Source organism: Sander vitreus, chromosome 8, assembly GCF_031162955.1.
Source record: "Sander vitreus isolate 19-12246 chromosome 8, sanVit1, whole genome shotgun sequence".
Taxonomy (NCBI): Eukaryota; Metazoa; Chordata; class Actinopteri; order Perciformes; family Percidae; genus Sander; species Sander vitreus.
In genome coordinates, this window is record NC_135862.1 from 23906918 (window position 1) to 23921986 (window position 15069).

Consider the following 15069-nt stretch of genomic DNA (forward strand, 5'->3'; position numbering starts at 1 on the left):
ATACAGAAACCTTAAACAAAACCTGGCTCTATGTGGGTGACTATAAGTTTGGACTGGATTGCTGAGAGAACCTGATAAATATGATAACCTGATGTTTTTTAAATATGTCATTAGTTACTTAGCTGTTTTAAATTAAGTGGTTAAGTAGTGTATTGTTTACTTACTGTATATAGCATACATGTTCGTCAAAGTTATGAATTAGAAACCAAAAATATATTGTAATGTGATATATTAAATATAAAATAGACAAGAATATCAGTAACTGTAATTGTTTCCAACCACGCAGTTATGCTGCTGCAGTTGATATTGAGGGATATTTAAACAGCACAACAAAAAACTACAGTTTAAACATGATAGAGAAAACATAGGGAAGGGAAATTAAATGTTGATTAAGTAATATACGACCGCGACCGATCTGCACAAAACCTGGTACATAGCATGTCCAGATGGACCTGAACAAAAGTTATTAAAAGCTACGTTAAAGTATGCGCATTTGACGACCAAACAAATTTTCCTAGCTAGATACCACACACATATCATATCATATCTCGGCCAAATTAAATATTATCAGCAAAGAACTTGGTACATCCCATTACAATGCTCTGTACCAAATCTGCCAAAGATTGGCCATTAGGGGGCGCTATAATCAACGTTTATTTGTTTTGGCCAATAACTCAATGCATTTAAATGGGAAATTTGCAATTGCAATATCTCTGCCAGAGTAAATGCTATCAACACGAAACTTGTGACGCTTGTTCGGCATGCTGCTCTGAGGTGCTGTACCAAATTTGGTAAAGATCGGCCATTAGGGGGTGCTATAGTCAACGTAGACCAGTTTGGGCCCTTTTACCCCTTTTGAGGTCGAGCATATAGGTCATATACGATGCCAAACGTCACTTCTGATTCATAACTTAGTAACTTTATAGTTATAACTAGTAGAAACATACAGTCTTTTGGAGCTAAAAGTGAACAGTCTGCTGATGTCTTTGTTGTCTTCCTAGCCCTTACAGAAGGTTTTGTATCCAGCCTAGAAGTCTTTTTTGGGGTCTTTGTGCCATTAATCCATACTGTTACATCCAAGATTGATACACTGTATGTAAGAAATGTAAATAGTTTGTCCTTTATATGAGTTATAATGTTCAATATGTTTATTTTTGCACTGGATGACTCCAAATATTTAGAACTGTTTTAGACAACACAAATGCGTGTGTGGCATTGCTGTGTGTGTGATATCAATATATATCGTGATGTTCCGTTTTATTTATTTATTTATCTTTATGGTCCCACAACCTTTTTAACATTCAAGTGACCTCACTGCAGCACAAATATTCTAATAGCCCAGTTTTTCCTGAAAAAAAATGATGTTCATAGATTGACTGTGAACAACAGGGTTGATGTTGAAGCTTTTATAGAAAATAAAACCAGATGGACCAGAGGTTGTCAAAAGTCCTTTAGTGCTCTGGGATATTTGCAATGGCAATGTATCGCAGACCTTGCAGCTCACACCTCTCAATATTTCCCAACGTTTGCCTCCCCACCGTTACGCTTTGGGTCCCACTTTCGCACGCTCCCCAGGTCGTCGGGGGCGACTGGTGTCAGGGGCGACTGGCGTCAGGGGCAACTGGCGCCGGGAGGCTTGGACCCCGTCATAACTGCTTGCAGTTCTAGTTAGGGCCCGAGCACGAACATGGCGAAGGAACCTATTGTTTTTGTAAGGATTATTATTCCGCAACGTCACTTTGCACACATGTCAGACCTGGCAAAAACTACAAAGTTATGTAGTGATTGGACTCGAGCGTTGTCAGGGGGCTCCATAGCGCCTTCTAACGAGCTTCAGAATTCTGAAAAAATGAGAAGTTAATACACCAAATTTTGAGGAAACATAGGTCTCATCTTGGAGTCCATGGAGAAATTTTTCCACTTGACAGTAAGTCGCCATCTTTTCGTGCGGAATTCTTGAGACCTGTTTTTTTAAGGGCTTAACTTGGACATAGTTGCTCCGATCTTCACCAGATTTAATACACATGTTGCTCTAATCATTGCGGACATATTTCCCATTTACCTTTATTAGCTCCGCCCAACCAGAAGGCGGACATTTTTAATTTATGCATTTTTATGTGTTTTACATTCTTTCGAACTTGTCCTAGGCCGTGATTTCAATCTTCTTGAATCTTTGCAGGTAGTATCTTTTGACCCTCATGACAAAAACTTATCCAAACAATTTTAATAGTTAAAAATCCAAAGTTATAGCAACTTCCTGTCTAAACAGGAAGTTGCTTTATCTTGGCAACAATTATTCCGATTGCCCCGAAACTTGAGAAAGTTGTTCCTCATGGCCGGTTTAGCATCTGTGCTAAACTTGGCAGCAATCGACCATTAGATAGCACTGCTTTAATTTTTTTTTAAATAATCAGCAAAATATCTATATATGGGAAACCTACTTTGTCAAACTGCTCCTGGGGCGTGAGTCCGATTGGCATGAAAACTTGCATATAGACTCGGAGGACCCTCCTGACAAAAACATATCAAAAGAATTTTGATAGCTAAAACAATGCGAAGTTATGGAGGACCAACTTCCTGTAGGTGGGTGTCGAAACAGGAACGGTTGTATCTTGCCAACGGCTATTCCGATTGACGCAAAACTTAACACAGTTGTTGCTCATGTGCCAATGAGGCTGTTTGCCATATATGGTGTCAATCGGCCTTTAGATAGTGCTGTTTTCATTTTTTTTATTAATTAGCAAATTCACTTTATGCGAAACCTACTTTTTGTAACTCCTCCTAGAGCGTGAGTCCCATCTGCACAAAAATGTGCACATAGACCCGGTGGACCCTCATGACAAAAAGCTATCAAAAGAATTTTGATAGCTAACACAATACGCAAGTTACAGAGGACCAACTTCCTGTAGGGGGCTGTCAAAACAGGAAGTTGCGTATCTTACCAACATTTATTCCGATTGATGCCACCAAACATGACACAGTTGTTCCGCATAGGGGCTTGAGCATCCATGCCAAATTTAGAGTGAATTGGCAATTAGATGGCGCTGTTAGAATTTTATTTATTAATTAGCCCCATCGTGATATATGGGAAACCTACTTTGTCTAACTCCTCCAGGGCCGTGAGTCCAATCTGCACGAAAACTTGGATATAGACTCGGTGGACCCTCGTGACTAAAATTTATCAAAAGAATTTTGATAGCTAACGCAATGCGCAAGTTATGGAGGACCAACTTCCTGTAGGTGGCTGTTAAAACAGGAACAGTTGTATCTTGGCAAAAGTTATTCCGATTTACATGAAACTTTGAATGTGTGGTATACATGTGATATTGAGCCGCCCCCTATACTCTAGCCACACCCATGTACACAGACCACGCCCCCTTTCATAAGTTGTGAACCGTTTAAGGTAAACTGAGAGGTATCATTGAATTCAGCAGAGAGTTCCCTTTTTATCTGTGATGATTTGCAGTGTCTGAGTGCCGCGCAAATGCACGGCTGCAAAGAGTGGCATCTGCCAGTACCCTGACCTGCAAGAGGCGAGGGCCCGTTCATCGCTGCTTGCAGCTTTAATTATTAGGGCCAGAGCACAAAAGTGCAAGGCCCCAACGGTGCACTGAAAGTGCGAGGAACCTATTGTTTTTGTAAGGATTATTATTTTTTCGAGTCCTTCCTCACATTTTTGAGGGGGTTAGAATGCATGAAAACTAAAAAAAAATTGCACACGTCACACCTGGTAAAAATTGCAAAGTTCTGTAGTGATTGGGCTTGTGCGTCACCATAGTGCCCCCTAATGAGCGCCATGATTCGGAAAAAAATGAGAAGTTAATATACCAAATTTTGAGGGAACATAGGTCTCATCTTGAAGTCCATGTAGCATTTTTTGGAAAATGTTCCACCTAACAGGAAGTCGGCCATCTTGGTTTTCGTGCAAAATTTGTGTTTTAGGACTTTAGGATGAAAAAAAACGCTCAAAATTGTGCAGCCATGTGCCAAATAGGAAATTCTTTGATCTGAGTTCACATTTAGGCTTGGGAGTGGTATGGTTGCTCTATAGCGCCCCCTCATTTGTTCCTTTTATGTGCATCCTTCTCCCAGAAATGCTTGTTACTAACCTAGATCTGGGGAGTTTACTCCCCGGAGTCCTTATGTTTCTTCTTCACCCAGAATATCGCCTTGGATTAGGGTGGCACCAAGACCTGGGTTTTGGGTACAGCTGTCGCTGTGGACCTACTACACCCTGCTATGCTCTGCGATTCCCTGCAGTGTCCGGCTGCGTCCTTGCGTCCTACCGCGTCCACCCATACTGTGCTGTCCCACATTACACCCCGTAATGCCCTGCTGTGCCCTACTATGACATGAACTACTACGACTACCATTGTAGTCACTGTTCCATTATCTTTGTGACTATTTCTGCCACTGTTCATCACACCCCCAACCGGCATCGTCAGACACCGCCTACCAAGAGTCTGGGTCTGTCCGAGGTTTCTTCCCGAAAGGGAATTTTTCCTCGCCACTGTCGCAATAGCTACCACTAATGCTTGCTCTTGAGGGAATTATTGTAATTGTTGGGGCTTTGTCTTACTCTGTCTGTAAAGTGTCTCGAGATAACTCTTGTTATGATTTGATACTATAAATAAAACTGAATTGAATTGAAAAATTAATTGGCTTTAGCCCTTGGGCACATTTTAGACTCAGAGGACCCTCCTGACAAAAACATATCAAAAGAATTTTGATAGCTAAAACAATGCGCAAGTTATGGAGGACCAACTTCCTGTAGATGGCTGTCGAAACAGGAACTGTTGTAGCTTGGCAACGGTTATTCCAATTGGCACAAAACTTAACACAGTTGTCCCTCATGGGCCACTGAGGCTCTGTGCAAAATTCAGCCTTGTTCATGAGTGTCACGTTAAGTTTGCTTAAAATATAAAAGCAGTTGAAAGTGACAGGACATTTCTTTTCTTGCTGCGTATTTACATCTCTGAAAACACTTCAGGGTGAAAAGGATACCTGCAGCAAACTAATTTCATGAGAGGCAACCGAAAGATCAACAGTCTATTCTAATGGGGGAAACAAGGTGCTGCTGTGTTTCTTTACGCAGGTTGTCCAACTGCCAACAATTATTTTAAAAGCAGTTTGTGCCATTCTCCCACTTTTTCGCAGACACAGACAGGCCAAGTTTGAACAACCATCGTTGGCATTCTCACATGAGGCCAAATATTGGCCTTGGATGAGAGACGTAATAACATCAAGAACCTTAGCCAAGTCCAATTGCCCAGTTGAATGTAACCTTCCTTTGATACTTGCAGTAAAAAAAGCAGTAATCTTTTTAACTGATTTGTATTTTTGAGGTTCACATTTTGAAACCACAATTGCTGCCCTGTTTCTATCCAATATTAGTAGTTTCACTCAGGGAAAGTGAGGTCAGGAAACTGCTGAACAAATATAATTTCTTAATTCTTCCCAGGATGATTCGAAGGGCCAATCCCAATGTACACACTCACAGACACAAGGGCTTACTCCAGGACATTGCTAACAACCCGCAGGAGCCAATTTATAGCATGCTGTACAGTCAGGTGCATGACTATTTACACCACACGCCTCATCCCAGGAGTCTTCTTCTTCTCCGCCCACCATGGCAGTTCCAAGTTCAATTACCCTCACCAGCTCCCCCCTGTGGCCTGACATGTCCCCACCTCGTCCTCTACACAAACGCTCTGGCCTATTCTCATACCACTATTCATCGCCAAACTGCATCCCTTCACTGTGGGGAAACCGTATTTCTTCATCACCTCATCACAATACAGGTACACAGGTGTCCTCCTCTCCCTGAGGAGATTTTGAACTTGTGCAGCCGCTTTGAATCATCCTGGGAAGAATTAAGAAATGATATTCGTACAGCAGTTTCCTGCCCTCACTTTCCCTGAGTGAAACTACTAATATTGGTTAGAAACAGGGCAGCAAGTGTGCTATGAAAATGTGAACCTCAAAAATACAAATCAGTTAAAAAGATTACTGCTTTTTTTACGATTACGAAATTTATTACGCTTGACAAGGGTCCAGGCCTGAGGTCATCTACAGGCCAATATTGACTTTTGGTCATAGCGCCCCCAACAGGATATCAGCCTTAAATGACAAACATCATCCGATTTACATGAAACTTATAATGTGTGGTCTACATATGATACTGAGCCGGCACCTATACTTTAACCACGCCCATGTACTCAGACCACGCCCCCATTCATAACTTGTGGACCGACTCTTGTGTGAGGTATCATTGAACTCAGCAGAGAGTTCCCTTTTCATTGGTGACGATTTGCAGTGTCTGAGTGCCGTGCAAATGCACGGCCGCAAGGAGCGGCGTCAGCCAGTAACCCCGACGTGCATGGAGGTGCAAGGGCCTGTCCAACGCTGCTTGCAGCTTTAATTAGAATTATTATTATAAATATGTTATTTGAACTGAAGGAATTATTATTATTAGGGCCCGAGCATCGACAGCGGCGAAGGCCCTATTGGAACTGAAGGAATTATTATTATTAATAGGGCCCGAGCCCATCGGGCCTTGCACTGAAAGTGCGAGGCACCTATTGTTTTTGTAAGGATTATTATTATTCTGAGCGTTGCTCGCATTTTTGAGGGGCTTAGCATGCTGGAAAACTCACCAAAATTTGCACACATGTCATCCCTATTTGAAACTACAAAGTTATGTAGCAAATAGGCTTGGGCGTTGCTAGGGGGCTCCATAGCGCCACCTAACGTGCGCCTTAAATTGGACAAAAGTAATAAGTTAATATACCAAATTTGGAGGGAACATAGGTCTCATCTTGAACTCCATGGTACTATTTTTAGAAAAAATTACATAATTCTAAAATTTCCAAAAAATTGATTTTCGTGTGAAAAATCTTCATTTTACCAACACTTGTTTGAGGACTTTAGGATGCATGAAAACTCTCAGAGTTTGGCAGCCATGTGCAGAATATTAAACTCATCTTTCATCTGAATACACATTTAGGCTTGGGAGTGGTATGGTTGCTCTATAGATCTCCCTAATTGGTTTTAGCACTTGGGCACATTTTTGACGGCCTCAATATATAGGAAAACTCACAAAAATTGGCGCCCACATAAATACCTGGGAGCTTTGCGAGACTGTACAGCGATTTCGCCCAAACCTGTAAGCAGGCTCTATAGCGCCCCCTAAGGCGTGAAAGGGCTTAACTTGGTCGTAGTTGCTCAGATCTTCACCAAATTTAATACACATATTGCTCTAATCATTGCGGACATATTTCCCATTTACCTTCATTAGCTCCGCCCAACCGGAAGGCGGCCATTATTAATTAGTAATTTTTCATGTGTTTTACATTCTTTCGAACTACTCCTAGGCCGTGATTTCAATCTTCTTGAATCTTTGCAGGTAGTATTTGTTGACCCTCATGACGAAAAGTTATCCAAAGAATTTTGATAATTGAAAAGATGTGGAAGTTACAGCAACTTTCTGTCTAAACAGGAAGTTGCCTTATCTTGGCAACAATTACTCCGATTGCCCCGAAACTTGAAAAAGTAGTTCCTCATGGTCGGTTTAGCATATGTTCCAAACATGGCGGCAATCAGCCATTAGATGGCGCTGTTTTAATTGTATTCCAATAATCAACAATATATTAATATATGGGAAACCTACTTTGTCTAACTGCTCCTGGGGCGTGAGTCCAATCAGCATGAAAACTTGCCTATAGACTCGGAGGACCCTCATGACAAAAAGTTATCAAAAGATTTTTGATAGCTAAAACAACGCACAAGTTATGGAGGACCGACTTCCTGTAGGTGGGTGTCAAAACAGGAACGGTTGTATCTTTCCAAAAGTTGCATGAAACTTAGAAAGTGTGGTCTACATGTGATATTGCGTCTACCAGTACCCCCTGGGCAAGGAGCGAGGGTCCGTCATCGCTGCTTGCAGCTTTAATTATTCTTTTTCCCGGCAAATGAATTGCCTTTTTGAGAGGCTTAACATACTCAAAAACTCACCAAAATTGGCAGTCACATCAAGTCTGGTGAAAATGTATGTATTTTAAGGGTTTCGGGAATAGGCGCACAAAAATGGCTCGCTAGCGCCCCCTACAAAATAAAACAAATTGAGCCCCTGCAGTACGTTTAACGTAGACTCACGAAACTTGGTACACATATGTAGCATGTCAAGACATACAAAAAATGTCATTGCAGCCATACCCTAAACCCAACAGGAAGTCCGCCATTTTGAATTGAAAGTTCAAAATTAGTGTGATTTTGGCCATTTCCATCATACTTTATCGAACTCCTCCTCCGATCAACTTCAAATTTGGTCTGTGCCATCTTAAGACCTTAAAGATGAAAAGATATTAAAAGAAAAACTTTTCGTCCATAAGGCATGGCCGTGGCGGGGTGGCCATTTTGTGTGTTTCGCCATCAAAACAGGAAGTGGGTGTAACTCGAGTTTACATTGTCCAATTGGCTCGAAACTTTTCATGATTCATAAGACTCTAACTCTGAGGACTTATAAAGGCCGATATTTACTCAAAGTCATAGCGCACCCTAGTGGCAACAGGAAGTAGGCCTAAAACTTCACGTGCTATACTTTAACAAACTCCTCCTAGAGATTTCATCCGATGGACTTCAGATTTGGTCTGGTCTCAACACAAGATGAAAAGTTATTAAAAGAAAAACTTTTCGTCAAACGGTGTGGGCGTGGCATGGCAGCCATTTTTAGTGTTTAGCGATGAACAAGAAAGTGGCTGTAACTACAGTGTACATTGTCATATCTGCTTGAAATTTCCCACAATCAACAAGAGTCCAGGCCTTATAATAATAATATACAGGCCAATATTGACTTTTGGTCATAGCGCCCCCCCCCCCCCACTGGCAACAGGAAATTAGCCTTATATGACAAACATCATCTGATTTACATGAAACTTACAATGTGATACTGAGCCAGCCCCTATACTTTAACCACGCCCACTTACTCAGGCCACGCCCCTTCCATAACATTTGTACCATTTAAGGTAGAGTCTTGTGTGAGGTATCATTGAACTCAGCAGAGAGTTCCTTCTTCATTGTTGATGGTTTGGCCCGCCCCGTATGCTTAAGCCACGCCTCCTTTCATACAATTTTAACCGTTTAAGGTAGAGTCTTGTGTGAGGTATCATTGAACTCAGCAGAAAGATCCTTTTTAATTGGTGACGGTTTGCCCCGCCCCATATGATTAAGCCACACCCCCTTTAATAACTAATGACCTGTCTCTTGTACATTATTGTGTGGGGTATCATTGATCTCAACAGAGAGATCTGTTTTCAGTGGTCATGGTTTGGCCCGCCCCCTATGCTTTAACCACGCCCACAGCTAATGAACTGTATGACGTAGAGTCTTGTGTGAGGTATCATTGAACTCAGCAGAGAGTTCCCTTTTCATTGGTGACGATTTGCGATGTCTGAGTGCCGCGCAAATGCACGGTCGCAAGGAGCGGCATCTGCCAGTAACCACGACGCGCGCAGAGGCGCGAGGGCCCGTCCAACGCTACTTGCAGCTTTCATTATGATTGTTTTTGTTACACCAGTAAAAGTCAGCCTCCAATAGAGACTGAGCGAAAGACGTTAAAACGATTACCAAGAAGAAAACAGGATTCAAGAACTTTGGAAGTAACCTTTAACATCGGCACTTTGTGAAAAGACAGACTTGTAGGCTAATACCGGAGACAGACTTTCTTCTCTCACCTACTTAACTCTCATCTGTCTCATTGGACCTTCTTCCAGCCTCCAACAATCTGCTATTCAAGACTAAGAGTGATGCATGATGAGAGCATGGATCTGTGCCTTTCATTTTTTAACTTCCATTTTGTAGTGCTTTGTTTACTGTCATGATATCAACACAGCACTAGAGAGTCTGGCTGCAATCAGCCAATCTGACAGAATGCACAAAAGTGTGATAGAAGTTTATCTCACATCCTCTATATATGCAGTGTAAACACTTGCACTATCACACAATGAAATGTGTGTACACACAGCTGGGAACAGCCCCTTGACTAGACAAGTGGTGATGCACTAGCATGCATACGATTTGAACAGCCAGGTGTGTGCCTCTGCACACAAAAGACAGAGGGGGTGTAATCTGGGAGTCGTGGAGTTAGGGATGGGCTGAAGCTGTAAAGTACAGCTTTGTGCGAAAGCTGCAGGTGTTACTATTGTCTTATCACAGTCACTTCAACATCCGCACAGGATCGCAAAACTATCGATGGCTTTTAAATGACTGCATTTAAAGTCATTCTTGTTCTTTGATTTATTAGCGGCAACTCAAAGGCTCCCCCTCCTGCATTAAACCACAATTTTCGTTATAAAAAACCCCTTTACAATCACCCTACATTTCCAAAATTAGCGATAACTGTACATTTGTTTCTAGATCCCTGCCTCATCCTAAATGCTACACAATCACATTTGATTTCTTCTGTGAGTACAGACACTGCTGGTAAATGTCACACTGTGACAGGCACAAAGCCTGGTCACCACAATCGTACCCTGAGGGGCCGTAGTGCTGTCACTTCCTCTCAAGTGTGTAGACTACGCAGTGGTAGATAGCAAACAGAAAGAAGGCTGGATTTTAGTGGTTTTATGTCTGAAACTCAATGGGCTATTTTCCGCAAAAAGCACATTTTCCAAACTGAAAAAAAACTTCATGGTGGATCAGTGGAATACTGTATATATACAGATGATCACATTTGATTTAGTCGGACGACATGTTTAACCAATCTCAAACAAACACCATATTTCTAAATAGATATGAGGTGAAAAGGCTGTGGATTTTCTAATTTGAGATGTAACTTCTAATGACGAGAGAAGAAAAGCAAATCTGTCCGGTTGTGGATGCTGATAGCAAATGATTTCAAGATATTAACACTTCCCACTTTGAATAAATCTACCTCAATGTCATCACAGCACTTTGTTCAAATGCTAACATGCTGCTGGCAAAACGGTTAGATGGAAGCTTGGGGTGCATCGCTTAGGCCTAATTGAACGGAGGAATTATGGTATTCTTCGGTAGCCTGAGTAACTTTAACCGTTGTTCATGTGAAATCTCAAAGATAGCCTGATGCTTTGTTTATAGACTATTTGTGGGTGGCTGTTTGCTGTGTGACCTATCAATTCCTGTCGATAAAGTATAATAGGGTAAATCCTGTATAGTGCATACACTTGTAGCTGTTATGTATCTTTGTAAGTCATTGTAAGTCGCAAGCGCACAAAAAGTGGGCTCCCCCAAAGGCCACGGTATAGTTCGAACACTGGGCCTCCAACGTTTATATTTTTTCTGTGAATCTTTGAGTTAACATGTACTAAACATGAGTTGAATTTGCACCGCAGCGCCGCCACGCCTTGATGCTCATGACAAGAGTAGCATGTATAGTTCTCTTTATTGAAGTGAATTAGGTTTAAATCGCCGTCATGCATGAATGAGTGATATTTTTGCAATTTTACACAAAATAATCCACGTTGATCACATTACACAAAACTGAAATTGCACGTCAAAATGACACACTGTTAATATTTTTAGAGACCTCCCCAAAACTTCACAAATCAGGGGAGCCCATGTTTTATTAAGGGGAGCCGAGCTGCAGCCAGCTCCCCCGTAGTTTGCACCCTGGCGTTAGGTGTATCATTTCTACAGGTGACAAGGGAGAATATTTTGTGTTAACCGTACTTTTCCATAGAGATTTACTCATTCCAATCATCAACCAGCCTGTCCAGCCATCTCATACAGCCATGTCAACACACAAAGAGCTAGGTCAGCTGACCTAAATGTATGCATCGTATTTGTTTCCTGTTCAATAGTATATTTTTGTTTGTTAACAATTTGACATACTTTGAACAAAAAAAAATTCCTGTAAGAGTGAAAACAAGCACTGGAGGAAATATAATACATGAAAAACATAAAAGTACAGACACCACGACATTTATACAATATTAGAGTCACTGTCACTGTCAAAGTCACAGTCTCCTATAAAGCACAGGTATATGAAGCCCTCTTGTGGTCTAAATATGATCTGTCTGATTCTACACTCTTTGGACAAGTGTCTGCCAAATGAATAAATGTATGGGTAAATAATCTGGATATTCACTTACAACATAGCTACAGCAATTCAGATTGCGTGTAGTTTGAATCCCATAAAAAAATACTTGTCTTATGTCTTATTTCAAGAGTCATCATAAATCTTACAAAGCTTCAAGATGCTGTAAGATGGAATCGTTTTACTTAAGAATTCTGAATTTATACAGAATTTTTAGATGCAGCTTCAAAATAAATATGTGTATGGCCATGCAATTCATTATCTGAAATGTGGCAGTCAGTATTTAGAATTCATTGGATGAAAATTGCAGTGGTGTGCACAGGCTCCTGCCTGCGGTGTTTGGTGGGGTGTACTTGCAAGCAAAAGTGGCCCCCAGCAGTAGGGCCCCAACGTACACACAATCAGACTTGGTCTTAAAGGGCACATTTAGCCAACTGGAGGGCCACTTGGGGAGACCACATTGGCACTTGAGACATTATGGCAGATACTATGTAAAAGGAGAATTCCGGCCAATTTTTACGTTAATCTTGATCGCTATAAATATGCGAGTACAGTTGATAGAAAAGAAAACGAGCCAAATCGGTGTGGTCAACACGGAGTAGCTGCAGCTACGTCTACGAACTTCCACTTAGCTAAAACGGCAGTTGTCGGGGCAAGTTTTAGAGTGCCTTTGTGCCTCTTAAGAGACACAAAATGCAATTAAAATGTCTGTGCAACATGAACAGGGCCCTTACGTGACAACAATATGCGTTTTTAACTCAGACATTGTTTAAATTCACCTACCCTTTACGTCTTTATCCTGCCGGTAGTTAGCTTGCGCTGCTAGCTGCCTTCCGTGATAAGTGTGTTCAGCCAGACTTATTCTGTGATAATCATCACGCAAGAGTTCCGTGTGGATTTGTAGCTCATCCATTTTGTGTGTGATCGATCTGGTAATGGTGAGTAGGAGGCTTGGCATTGTCAATCTGTGTGGTAGTTCCCTTAGCCGCGCTAGCAGGCCCTACCGGGATCCTTGCTTCTGATTTCTTCCCGCCTTTGTCGCCTCCCGCTCCCGAAAACAATCCAGTAAGCGCCCGGTGGTCTGGCTGTCCTCCAGATGACAAGTCACGTCTTCGCGAGGAAACCTTGTAGTGGTTATGACCATATCAGTGACTATTTAACTACATGGAAACGGGCCAAATGATGTCTGTGGCTTGCACACTGATAGCGTTAGAGAAGGCTATAGCTGTAGTCTTGCGCTGAAGTCCCGATGTAGCAGGAAAAGGTAAACAGTGTGCAGATCGAGAAGCAATCCTTGCAAGCCACAGACATAATGGGACGTTTCCATGTAGTTACATAGTCACTGATATGGTCATAACCACTACAGTGCTCAATTACCTATTTTTGAGCGGGAATAAACTTCAAGTTTTCGTCGCAAAGGCATGACCTGTCCTCTGGAGGACATAGCCAGACCACTGAGCGCTCACTGGATTGTTTTCGGGAGCGGGAGGCGACAAAGGTTGGGAGAAATCAGAAGCAAGGATCCCGGTAGGGCCTGCTAACGCGGCTAAGGGAACTACCACCAGATTGACAATGCCAAGCCTCCTACTCACCAACACCTAATCGATCACACACAAAATGGATGAGCTACAAATCCACACGGAACTGTTGCGTGATGATTATCACAGAATAAGCCTGGCTGAACACACTTATCACGGACGGAAGCTAGTAGCTAACAGCTAGCAGCTAGCAGGGCGAGCTAGCTACCGGCAGGATAGAGACAGGGTAGGTGAATTTAAACAATGTCTGAGTTGAAGACGTATCTTGTTGTCACGTAAGGGCCCTGTTCATGTTGCACAGACATTTTAATTGCATTTTGTGTCTGTTAAGAGGCACAAAGGCACTCTAAAACCTGCCCCGACAACTGCCTTTTTACATCAGTGGAAGCTCGCAGAGGTAGCTGCAGCAACTCCAGTTTGCTAGGACCGATTCAGGTCGGGTTTTTTTCAATCGAATGTATTCGCATATTTATTACGATCAAGATTAACGTAAAAATTGGCCAGAATTCTCCTTTAAGTACGCATTTCAAATGTCCCCCCTGTTTTAAGGGAGGGATGTGATTTGTCTTTCCTGGTTGGCTATGTTCATCTTCTCCTAGGAAGTCAGAGGCTTGTCACTGTCAGTGATACAGTGGGCCTACTACACCTACTTAGGGGCTTTCCGACCGAAGGGATTTTTGCAGTTCTTAGAACTAAATGTTCTTAGAACACTTTTTTTGTCGTTTTCCGACAGGAAAAATTTGGGGATTTTTAAGTTCCTCTGGCCGCAGTAGCAAACTTTTTTAGCTCCTACTTCAGAGCAGGGTCTTTTCCCTTTTCCTAAGTGTACTTGATTGGTCGAACTTATAAGTCACGCCCACTGCCAACTCGGAAACTTGCAGACAGAGCAGCAACAGGACATTTTTAACAATTTTCACCATCTTATTCATCATTAAATTCACTTCTGACAACGTTTTAGGCAAGAAATTAACTGTTTAGATTTTGAATATAGGCAGTCTTGCGAAAATTGATGCCGAATTGACAATTTGCTTCAAAGTTTTCGGAGTTGAGAACCTCCATGAAGTGAGGCGACAGCCAGCAAGCGCCTGCCCCGGCCTGTAGCTCGTCGCTCGGCCAGTCATGCTCAGACACCTTGCGGTAAGCTGGAGGTCTCTCAGACCGCTCTCGTAAATAAGAGGCTTTTATTTCGCCGTTGACAGTTCGTTTGTTTAAATATCACAACACATGTCCATCATAAGATTAACGGGAACCTGTGGTTAACTGTCTTTTCGGAGTTAAACTCCGCAAGCGTGTCCTGCGGCTCGCCGGCCGTTACACACACACACACAGGTGAGGTCTGTTCCGAGTATAATAAAGCCCCATCTGTGTTGAGCAAAACATTACGTGAATTACTACGAGAAAAGTGGACTGATGCAGAGGTGCAGGCACTGCTGGCCATGTACGGCCTCCTCCATGCTG